We start from the raw sequence: 13,001 nt of genomic DNA on the forward strand, positions 1-13,001 counted from the left end.
GCAGTGGTACATCACACCCAAAAATTGGTGAATCTCACCCGAAAATTTAACAGACAAATTTGTGCATTTTTTTAACCTGTCTACTAGGTATAGCAGTGGTACATCACACCTAAAAACCAACGGGGCCAATTAGGGACACCTCCCTACTCTAGGGTAAGGTATCCAGACAAGGCTGCCCCTTGCAGGGTAGGAACTCTGTATAGACAGGCAGGGCTGCATTAGCTGCATTAGCAATGGCCCCATCCCCAACCAGGGATTTCTAGGGACATTGGTTCCCTGGACTGTCTACACCTAGCAATTACCAACGACCATCCCTAAATACTAGCCTGGACGTGGTGCATCCTCTTTACCACGCTCGGTTGATCCCAACCAGGGTTGCATCAGAATGGTAAGACTGTTCCTTATCTCTTAAGCCATATTTATCATTATCACCATTTATTTGTGTGTGGTGCTATGTTAACCATATTAATAAAAGTTATATATTAAGCTCCCTATTACTTTATATATTTTTTTCTTTATAACAGAATATGAAAGCTGTATATAACGATTGATTTTCACACGTGCAGATGCAGCTAGGGCTGTAAAATAGTGTATTTTGCACAAAAAGGGTGTTTTTAAAAACCCAGAAAATGATGGGTGTATTTCTAGCTTAAATTGCACACTGACTAATCCTGCAAAGGAACCAGAAGTTGGATATTGCCCCAAAAATGTTTTATTTTTTTTACTAACAGAATATGATAGCTGTATATAACGCTTGAATTTCACATGTGCCGATGCATCAAGGGCTGTAAAATTGTGTTATTTGCCAAGAAAATTATGGCTGTATTTCTAGCTTAAATTGCATACGGACTAATCCTGCAAATGCACCAGATGTTTTATATTGCCAAAAAATGGCGTTTAAAAAAATAAAATAAAATGATTATTAGTGCAGTCTTTCAAGCTTGGATTTGGATGTCACAAAAGCTCAGATGCAGTGCTGGTGCACTGAGCTTGCATAAAATGCCCCCCCCCCCCCCTGCCCACCTAACTAACAGACGGATACAAGTTATTTTTATCTGTCACAAGTTATTGTACACTGCACCCACACAACTAAATCTATGTAGATCGCTGAGTTAAATTGGAGTTCTGATCACAGATTCTGTCCTATTCTCTCCCTCAAAGCACCAACAGCATCCTCTCCCTACACTAAGCACAGCAGAGTGACGTGCAGCGCTACGTGACTCCAGCTTATATAGAGGCTGGGTCACATGCTGCGTAGCTGTGACGTCATCGGCGCAGGCACATTGAGGATGGAGCGGCCGAGTAAGCGTCCTCCTCTCAGTGCGCCTACGCCGACCGAAGACCGGTACGGCGCAGGTGCGAGATTTAGAATGCAGACAGGGCCAGCCAGAGGACAAGAGCGATCGCTGGCCCTGTCAATCAACATGAGGAGGGGGCGTCTTTTTGAAAGGAGGATGCGGCTGCTACCAGAAAGTTGGTGGTAGAGAGGTAATTTACATATTATAAAAGTCAGTTTTTTGAAGAAACTACTGAACGAAAAAGATTAAGAGCCCTATATATTGATAAATCGCAGTATAAGAATTTTAAGTAGCCAGAAAAAGAAAAATGACTTTGGGGGGGGGGGGGTGACCGAAGCCCTTTAAGTTCAGTATGAACTCAACCCTATATTGGACCCTGTAAAATATAGCTTTTATTAATTCCGTTAAAAATAGAGTAAATCACTTTGTGATATCTGGGTGACCTAAAATGTATCAATACAGGATGTTGCCCAGCTACCACCGTGAAATGGTGTGTTTGATGCCTTATGGATAGTACCAATTCCACAAGGGCACTTATCATGTTGGCAATAGGTATAGGTATACTTTAGGGGAAGGCTAGGGTACTTCAGTAGGTACCAGGGATAATTATCTCCCTGTACCAGCCCTAGGGTAGCCTCTGCCCAGGGTTGATTCCTGATGGTGGGATCTCCCTGTCCCCATACCTGCCCTGTCTGGCCCTGTACAACCTTATGTGTTGGGAATGTACCAAAAATAGTGATGTCAATAGGTTCATCAGGAGGTCGGTTAGGTACAGATAATTAATGTAAATAACATCATAATTCAAAGCAAGATAAAATAGTTAAAAATACACTATGTCCTGGATGAGACGACGCGGAAGACTATGTTTAGGGCTGGATGCATCACACAGGATCTCCTAATAGTAAGGAGAAGTATCACCTGAAAATAAATGACAGAGATGTATATTTACTTATAGGATCGCAAAGATCTTAGCGCCCCCCAGGGGATAAAAACATACTGGTGATGTGCCCGATCACTGTCTGGACTGCCGCTTGCCAGATTTTGTAAAGCAGTGGTGCTTCTCTGTGCTGCTGTTGTTTAAATATGCTCTTAAGTGTGCATACTCAATCCCAGAAACTAGATATCCGGTGATTGGAATGCACACCGAGGCCGCATCTTCCGGTTCCCTGGAACACATGCCTAGATTCCAGTTTGCTGGAACTCAGACGTCACTTCCGGCTTAGCGACACTGTGGCACTCCAGACTTAAAGCGGACACATAACAGTATTGGGGGAGATGGTGAAGTGGGTGATTGTAATAATATCAACCCTGTATAAATCCATATTTTATGGCACATTAGGAACAGAGAAAGAATAGGTGAATATAGGGATTGATAAATTATTTCTGGCAATAAACCAGAGGGATCGACAAGACCTGTAACACCCCAGAGTTGTGTTACGACATGCCTCTACCCCGCTACTATCTACTAAGAGCCTTTACCTTGTCATCTGATGTAATTTTACATTATGCCACTCACAAATGTGCATAAACCATGTTAAATGTAAATTATTATTATTATTTTCCAAGATCACCAGCAGGTGGCAGCAATGTGTTGGTAAGGAGTTAGTTTCAGTTTAGAATGTCTAAGCTGGAATGTTCATTCCAGCTGAGCTCCCCCTCTATGGAGGTGTGGACTATTCCCACAGCCTACACCCTGGGTGGAGAAGGAAGTTAGAGAAGAGTGTAGCCCACCCCCTGCTAGGGGTAGGATGTGTGTATTAGGAGCTCCCTGGTATAGGGAACCAAGCCAGTATTTTGTCTCGGCTGAGACATTGATCACATCCCCAACCTGAGCCCTGCAGCCTCAGCTGGATGAAGCAAGCAGACAACCTCCAGTTCCAGAAAGAAAGCATTGCCTTTGAATATAACTGAGTAAAGTCCAGAGAACCAGGAAAAGCCATATTCCTCCTCAGATAGTCAGTCCCCATAAAGCAGAAGATAGAAAGAAAGGGCAGAAGCCAAATTCCTGCCACAGTATAGAGCTAACAAGCAGACATCCTTTTCTGCAAGCTCCAGGTTTATAGAGCAGAAAATTCATTCCTGCCAACCATTGCTAAAAGAGTGCTGGGACCTAAGACCAAAAAGCTGTACCTTGCTTGGATGAAAGTTATCTTCAGTAAAGAAAAGTTTGAACTTCATCTAAAGGTCTGGACATAGTTTCTGCTGCAAAATTCCTCTATTACTCCTACTATCACTACACTTAATTTATTGCAAGTGAGCCAGGAGCCAGGAGTCCAGCCGAACCCAGGTAGGAGACACCGTTGACACCATTATCATCACCATACAGAGACATTAAAGGCAATCTCACCACTCTGGCATTCCTAACCTGGGGCGTGAGTTATAACACCTTGGAAGGGCCCTGCAATAGTACCCTGCACACGCTGCAGTTGGCATCACGACAAATACTGTACCCGTTCCTGGCCACTGCAGACCCGATTCGCATAAAAGGATAATATTGTATGCCATGATCTGCTTTCCTTGATGATGTAAATACCCCCCCCCCCCCCATAAAAAGAGACAACAAGGTTTTTACTCTATGCCCCAGGCTACTACTGATAAAAAAGGACCACATGGGGGGGGCGGAGCCTGCAGCCGAACTGAATGGCTGTGTGAAGCAGGAGCTCCGTTTGAAAAGTGCCCTTCCAGCCTACTTCTACCTACGTTAACAGGGAAGCCAAGATGGCGCCGGCGTCTCCACATGCGGCCAGCAGAAAGCAGGGAGAATCGTCTCTCGGCGCACAAGGAGCTGAGGATGATTCTGACACCCTCCCGATCTCCCGTTCTTATCTCAGAGACACTCTGACTGCTTCATTAGCGACTGCACTAGAACCACTAAGCAATGACATTGGCGTGATAAAGCAGGATGTTCGCCATATAGGCCGCAGGGTAGGGGTGCTGGAAGACACGCAAATAGCCCTGTTAGATCACCAAGCGGCAGTGGCACAAAAACTGCAGGCAGTGCAAATGAACCTGAATTCACTTTACAGCTCATTAGAAGATCAGGAAAACAGAGGCCGCCGCAATAATCTCCGCTTTAGAGGGATACCCGAAACGGTTGCCCAGGGAGATATCCCCAACACTATAGTGCAAATTTGCTCTTCTTTATTGGGTCCTGACTCAGTACACTAAGTTTTGCTAGAAAGAGCTCACAGAGCCTTGAAGCCCAAGCCTGCCCCTTCAGCACCACCCAGAGATGTCATCTGCAAATTTCTAAGCTTCCCAGTGAAAGAAGCGGTGCTTAAAAAAAGCCAGAGATATGCAAGTGGTGCAGTGGATCGGCCATGATATCCTAGTCTTTCAGGACCTTGCTCAGTCCACCCTTAGGAAGAGAAGAGCCCTTAAGCCGTTGACAGATTGGCTCAGGAGAAATAACACCATGTATAGATGGACCTTTCCCTTTGGCCTCACGTTTGTTTTTGAAGGTCGCAGGATGTCCATTTCCTCTCATCTAGATTTGGATCCAGTCTACGAACATCTGAACATTGCACCATTGGATATCCAGGACTGGGACCCAGTTCAAGATTTATGCGGACTACCTGCTCTCCCTCCTATTGAATCCTGGGACAAATAACATACACCTAAGCAACAAAGAAACAGAAGAGGAAACCAGAAAACCACCCCAAGAAGACTTCCTTTGGGAGAATGATAATCCACTACACAGATGGATATGCGGTCACGTATTATCTTGGTTTCTCCTATCCTCTGTAATACCTCCTTTTCACCCTTTACAGATTCACCTTATCTTATCGCCCTCCTTTTTCTACTAACGTCTCTATCTCCCCTCTGGTCTAACTGGACCATTATCTTGATATAAGGGCACCGAAACAGACCTGTTATCCCCCCTACCTTACTACCTTACTAATTTACTATTACTTTACACTTTTATACCTTTTTTCTTTCATACCTTATTTTTATTCTTCACCACTTGATCTCTATGCTAAATGTAAAGCAAAAGGGAATGTGGTATTGTTGTTACCGGTTACTAATGTTCATCTATGTTCTCAGTATTGGTAGATGTCTTGCTGATATTATCATTGTAACATACCCTTTTAGGATGATAAAAGATGGAGTGATAAATTCATCCTGGAGGGCACATCCAGATCCCTGGCCCCCTAGAATACCTGAGCTTAATAACAGAACTGGCAGTTTCACTATTAAGGAAAAGAGATGGCTGACTTAACTGTGGTCTCTTATAATGTAAAGGGATTCAATGCGCCCTCCAAAAGATGCCAGATTCTTTCCTTCCTCAAAAAAAAGGATTGTTCAGTCCTGATGCTGCAGGAAACACATTTTAAATTTGACCACTACCCAAATTTATCCCATTCAAAATTTCCAGTTTGGTTTCACTGCGGTTCAAACTCCTCAGCATCCAGGGGAGTCAGCGTGGGTATCAGGGGGGATGTGCCCTTTCCAGTTTTGCTCCTAATTACAAGACCCAGAAGGAAGCTACATTCTAATTAAGGGCTGTATTTCAAACCAAATCTACACGTTCATTAATATCTATGCCCTAAATACTAATCAACAGAACTGGTTTAAAAGCCTCACCCCAATAATAGAGGCATCACCATAATGGGCGGGGACTTTAACCTGACCCTAGACCCCCTGAAAGACTCGTCCTCTCATAAGTCTGCCCTCTCTCACAAGGCCTTACTGTTCATTAAAAAACAGTTTCATAGTCAAGATCTCATAGATGTCTGGAGAACCCTTAATCCAGAATCTATAGATTATACTTTTTTTTCCCATGTTCATGGCTCATACCACAGACTAGACTATATCATGATTTCCAGGGAGCACATCCACCTTTGCTCTAAAGCGTGGATTGACTCTATCCATCTATCTGATCACTCCCCTATTCTAGTTAACATTTCCACACCTCAACTGTCCCCAAAAACTTTTAATTGGAGGCTAAACGAACAACTCTTATCCTCTAAAGAACAGATCCTAGCCATTCAGAAATCAATGGAGGAATTTTTCAAGTTTAACGCTCTTCCAGAAACTTCCCCCCATGTAATCTGGGACACCCACAAAGCCTTCATAAGAGGTCAGTTCATCAGAGCAGGCTCAATACTCAAAAAAAAAAAGGAAAGCACATATGGATTTCCTCTTGCTAGAAATCTGCTAATTAGAAACACTTCATAAGAAATCTCTCCAGGACTCCCAGCTCACCAGACTTAGTGAACTGAGAGCGGAATAAAAAAATTACCTAAACACACAATCTGCCAAGTTTTACTTGCATTCCCAGTATAAATTTTTCGCCAATGGTGACAAGACATCTAAATACATGATGAGTAGGATTAAAAAGAGAGAGCCCATAACTATATAAATAAAATCGTCAAGGCCGATGGTGACCAAGTCTTAACAACTAAAGAAATAGCCCATCAATTCTATGAATACTATAAAGCCCTATATAATATCCCTCAAACAAACTGTGACATAGATTATACGTCACCCTCCCACTCAAGCTTGATGACTCTCAAAGAGAAAAGCTAAGCTCTCCATTTACATCGGAAGAACTCCTACTCACTATAAAAAACCTCCCTAAGAACAAAGCCCCTGGCCCAGATGGCCTCCCTGCTCTTTATTATCGCACCTTTGGTAGAATTCTAACCCCCCATCTGCTAAAGATTTGTAATTTGTCCTTAAAGAGCTTCCCACTGTCCCCAGAAATGACTAAAGCACATATAACTATCATCCCCAAAGAAGGGAAGGACCCCTCCTCTTGCGCAAACTACCGCCCCGTATCCCTCCTGAACATAGATCTAAAACTATTAGCAAAAATGATGGGCAACCGCCTATCTCCACTTCTTCCCATGCTAGTGCATAGAGACCAGACTGGCTTTGTTAGTGGAAGAGAAGGCAAAGATAACTCAGCTAGATTACTGAATGCTCTGTTCTACGCTTAAAAAACATTCTACCCCCCCCTAGTCTTTCTCAGCACCGATGCTGAGAAAGCATTTGACAGGGTTAAATGGGATTTTATGACCCTCACATTGGGAAAATTTGGCCTACCCCTAGAGTTTGTGGATGCAATCCTTTCAATGTACACCAGGGCATCAGCAGCAGTGATAGTAAACAATTCCCTTTCCCTTCCCTTCCCTATTAAAAATGGAACGAGACAATGCTGTCCCCTCTCCCCCTTTTTATTTGTTTTAGTTATGGAACCACTTCTCCAAACTATCCGTCAAGAAAATAAAATAAAAGGCATCAAGTTAGGGGGACAAGATCATAAAGTTGCCGCATTTGCCGACGATCTTATGATTACCACAACGAATCCTGAAACATCTTTACCCATTGTCTATAGGATATTAGAAACCTTTAGCCCACTTTCAAACTTTAAAATTAACCTAAAAAAATCCAACGTCCTAGCTATCAGCATAAAATCATTAGTTAAATTAAAATTAGCTAAAATTTCCCCTTTCAATTGGGACACCCCCTTCCTCACTTACATAGGCATCAAAATATCTGATGATATGGACAAACTATTCTCCCTCAATTATACCCCACTTCTTAAATCTATACAAGACCAATTAGCTAATTTACACTCACCCTTTTTATCCTGGTTTGGTCGTAAGAATATGATAATGTCTCTAGTCCTCCCTAGGCTCAACTATCTACAACAGGTCCTCCCTATTCCCATCCCGAAAAGTTACTACATTTCCCTATCTAAAGCAATCAGACTCTTTATTTGGGATAAAAAGAAACCAAGGATTTCCCTGCCAGTTCTCCGGAGACACAGATCATGTGGAGGAATAGGCCTCCCAAACCCGCTTATGTACAACAGAGCTATCCTCCTGACGAGAGCCCTGGATTGGTTCAGACAATCTCCCCACAAATCTTGGGTATGGAAACTTCTCAATCAGGATATTCCTTTAGAGGTCTCCTAGTAGACACCCCCAGCTTTCCATTCAAAAACATAACAGCTAGTCCCTCGGTTAAAGCAACCTTGGAAGCATGGAAATGGTTTCAGGACTCCAATCTGGGCATTCCCACTCCCTCTCCGATTGTACAGATAAGGGATGTACTAGACTTTGCCTCTGGAGAATTGAAACAACGCATTCCCACAGCCCTCCGCCTATCAGTTACCCCCATTATTTCTTTATTTACTGAAACAGGGAACCTGCTAGAAGGGGATGCGCTACTGTTGGCCTTAAATGTCCCTTATGTTAACCCTCTCATTGTCTCTTTTTTACGGAACTATATTACCAAACTCATCCCATACCATTCACTATTAAGACCTCTCACGTGGTTTGAACATATGATCCAGATTCAACCCTCCCCTGTCAAACCCATCTCGCAAATATATAAAAAAGCTCAACTCACTGATTATGCCACCAAATCCAGCTTTCATCAGTCTCTGGGAGAGAGACCTTAAATATAGTTTTTCCCCCAGTGAACAATCTCACATACTTATGACTCCCCACTCCTCCTCCCGCTGCGTGAGGATTCAAGAAAATGGCTACAAGGTTTTAACTAGGTGGTATAAGACCCCCGACATAACATGCAGATATGGAGAGGGAAACACGGATATCTGCTGGCGCTGCAGTCAAGAGAGAGGCACCTTCTACCATATTTGGTGGTTATGCCCAACTATCCATAATTGGTGGGAAAAGGTATTCAAGAAAAGCAATATGATATGTAATTCAAAAGTCCCAAAGTCTCCCCAAGTTGCCCTCCTAGGTAGCCCTAAAGGGGACAAGCCAATCAAGATTCCTTTACTATTTAAAAAATTAATCATGGCTGCACGCCTGCTGGTTCCGCGGTTCTGGTTATCCCCAGATACTCCCCCTGAGGACCTATGGGTTAACAAAGTAGATGCTATATATCGATTTGAGGAGATTGCGTCCTGGGAAAATAGATCTCATTCCAGATTTAAAAACAATTGGGTGGATTGGGAAAGATATAGAAACTTCTAATTATATGGTTTCCTGTCATTTACGCTTCAACTTTTCATCAATCCTTATATATCAGTAAATGCTTACATGCAATCAAATGAATGTGATATCTACCTATATACTGTATTTGTTCTTGTTCGACTTTGTTCGACTACTGTGCCTTATTACGCATAATGTTATGTGTCAATTTTTACTCAGTAATAAAATGTATTGGAATTTGCAATACAGAAACTGATTTCTGATGTACCGTAGTACATTGGTTAAAGATCACCACAGAATATGGACACTATATTAGGCCCAGATTATTGTAATTTGCAATACAGACACTGTTTTCTAATGTAGTACAGCATTGGCTACAGATAGAGTTGAGCGGACACCTGGATGTTCAGGTTTGACGGGTTCGGCCCAACTTCACAAAAAAGTTTGAGTTTGGGACCCGAACTTGACCCCAAACCCGAACCCCATTGAAGTCAATGGGGACCCGAACTTTTGAGCACTAAAATGGCTGTCAAATACGTAAAAATAAAAAATAATAATCTTGATCTAGGACGAGGTCCATATGGAGTAGGAGGTTGAGGAGGCGGTGGATGTGACGGTGTAGATGGAAGCGGTGGTGGAGGAGGTAGCCTACACTGCTTTTTGGTTTTAAATTTATTTAAAAAAAATTAAATTAGGGTACACCCCAAAACATTGGGAAATATAACCTGTGATAACCCTCTCCAGTCGTGCTAAACACACGCTCAGACAATACACTGGCTGCAGGGCAGGCCAGCACCTCCAAGGTGTAAAGGGCAAGCTTAGGCCATGTGCCAAATTTGGAGACCCAGAAGTTGCAGGGGGTAGAACCATCAGTCAGTTCGTGTAGGCGTGTGCAAACATACTGCCCCACCATGTCGCACATCCCCGTGATGTTCACGATCCAATTGGATATCTGCTCTATTAACTTTCAATGTTCTTTTCTGCGCCTACCATGTTGATCATGGTTAGCGGCGAATCAGGGTTCCACGCCGGAGAGGGAGCGTGAGAAAGAGAGACCACATCCAGGGGAGATCAATGGATGAAATTTAATTGTGATCGAGCGGAAATGTGGGACAAATTATTAAAGCAGAAGAATTGAAGAAAGGTGGGGGCGCACGGCAATTACCCACTCTCGACTCGGGGAGGTAGTGATCATAAATAACAATACAGGACTCTTAAGATGCACTGTTATTGAAATGATTAATAAAAAATTATAGGGAATGTCTCTGGGGTATTTTGGATTTGGAAACGTTAGCCAGGAGAGGCCCTGCTACAGCTTTGTTGACTCTAGATAACTTCTGCCTGATCGCACGTCCCTGTGACGTCCACCATCCATTTGGATATCTTCTCTATCAACTTCCGATGTTCTTTTCTGAGCCTACCATGTTGATCACGGTTATCGGCGAATCAGGGTTCCACGCCAGAGAGGGAGTGTGAGAAAGGGAGACCTTATCCAAGGGAGGTCAATGGCTGCAATGGGATGAAGCGGAAATGTGGGAGAAGTTTTTGAAGCAGAAGGATCGAATGAAAGGGACAATTAAAGACAAATTTTAGAAATTTAAGTCCCTGTCCCCTATGCAGAGCTGGGGTTTTTCATTGCCATAAATGGGTTAATGTCACCCACCAATAGTACAGATTATTTTAAAAAATGTTGGTCCCTGGCACCTATGCAGAGCAGGGGTTTATTCACGGCAAAAATACTAGGTAGAGCAGGGGTCTATCACAGCCCAACAATTTTGAATGTCACCGGAAAATGTAATAGAAAAATTAGTGAAATTTATTTAGCTGTCAACAAGGTAGAGCAGGGGTATATCACAGCAACAAATTGGCTAATTTCAGCCAAAAATGTAACAGACAATTTTTATTATTATTATTTTTTTTTTTTGTACTTGTCTACTAGGTATAGCAGTGGGAAATTTAGACTAGAACCTTCAGAATCACAGGTACATATCCATGAAGCAAACATAATTATAAAAAAACAAAATGGCTGCACACCATTATACATACAAACAATAGAGCTAAGAAATGGGGGTCATTCTAAATAAAAGTGGTACAATACAGACTATAAATAAGTTAATGGAAGCTCTTAGCGCACATATTTGCTGTCGGCCCATCTACCAGGCGTCAAGGTGGCTTCAGTCTATGGAAGCTCTTAGCGCACATATTTGCTCAAACAGAGCTTCCATTAACTCATTTATAGTCGGTATTGTACCCCTTTTATTTAGAATGACCCCCATTTCTTAGCGCTATTGTTTATATGTATAATGGATCATGGATATGCACCTGTGATTCTGAAGTTTCTAGTCTAAATTTTATTGTGGTATATATTGAGGGTAGCACCTCATTTAGATTGAACACGCCCATCTACCTGGGACTTCTGAGCAGAGTACGTATGTAGCCGGTCTCTACACTGCCCTGAATATTGTAGGCTTAAGTCCAAAGAGAGGCAGTATATTTAGTATTAGGGACCCATCTGTGGTAGCCACCTTGACACCTAGTAGATGGGACCGACACATGTTTGAACAAATATGTGCACTAAGAGCTTCCATTAACTCATTTATAGTCGGTATTGTACCACTTTTATTTAGAATGACCCCCATTTCTTAGCTCTATTGTTTGTATGTATAATGGTGTCCAGCAATTTTGTTTTTTAAAGGTAAAGCAGTGGTATATCACACCCAAAAATTTGTGAATTTCACCCAAAAATATAACAGACAAATTAGTGAATTTTTTTACCTGTCTACTAGGTATAGGAGTGGTATATCACACCCAAAAATTTGTGAATTTCACCCGAAAATGTAAAAGACAAATTAGTGAATTTTTTTAACCTGTCTACTAGGTAGAGCAGTGGTATATCACAACAAAAATTGGTGAATTACACCCAAAAATTTAACAGACAAATTACTGAAATGGCATAGAATAAAATATATACAAATAAAATTAAAATCTAATTGATTTATGAGGTGGAGGTCCATATGGAGTAGGAGTTTGAGGAGGCGGTGGACGTAGAGGTGTAGGTAGAAGCAGCGGTGGAGGAGGACGAGGTAGCCAACACTGGTTTTTGGTTTAATTTTTAATGTTTTTTTAATTACAAAAAGAGTGTGAAATATCTAAAATACAAGAATAAGCTATTGTGCTGTAGTATAACAATAGCTGGGTAATGCTGTTATACATGTCTATTCTGCACAAGGTATGGACAAGTCCTATGGGATCCATGCCTGGTTCATTTTAATGAACGTGAGCTTGTTCACATTGGCTATGGACAGGCAGCTGCGCTTATCTGTGATAGCGCCTCCTGCCGTGCTAAACACACAATCAGATAATACATTGTCTGCAGGGCAGACCAGCACCTCCAAGGCATAAAGGGCAAGCTCCGGCCATGTGCCCAATTTGGAGACCTAGAAGTTAAAGGGGGAAAACCCATCATTCAGTACGTATAGGCATGTGCACACATACTGCTCCACCATGTTGATGAAATGCTGCCTCCTGCTAAGACGTTCCATATCAGATGGTGGTGCTGGTTGTTGTGGCGTGCTGACAAAGCTTTTCCACATTTTGGCCATGCTAACCCTGCCTTCTGAGGTGCTGGCGGTGTTCCAGCTGTGTTGGCGACCTCTTCCTCCTCCTCTGCGTTCACCTTGTGCTTCCACTGTCCCCCCGCTGTCAGGTGGGAATGCCACCAGCAGCGTGTCTACCAGCGTGCGCTTATACTCACGCATCTTACGATCATGCTCCAGTGAGGTAATTAAGGATG

This window comes from Bufo gargarizans, chromosome 4 (genome assembly GCF_014858855.1).
Source record: "Bufo gargarizans isolate SCDJY-AF-19 chromosome 4, ASM1485885v1, whole genome shotgun sequence".
NCBI lineage: Eukaryota > Metazoa > Chordata > Amphibia > Anura > Bufonidae > Bufo > Bufo gargarizans.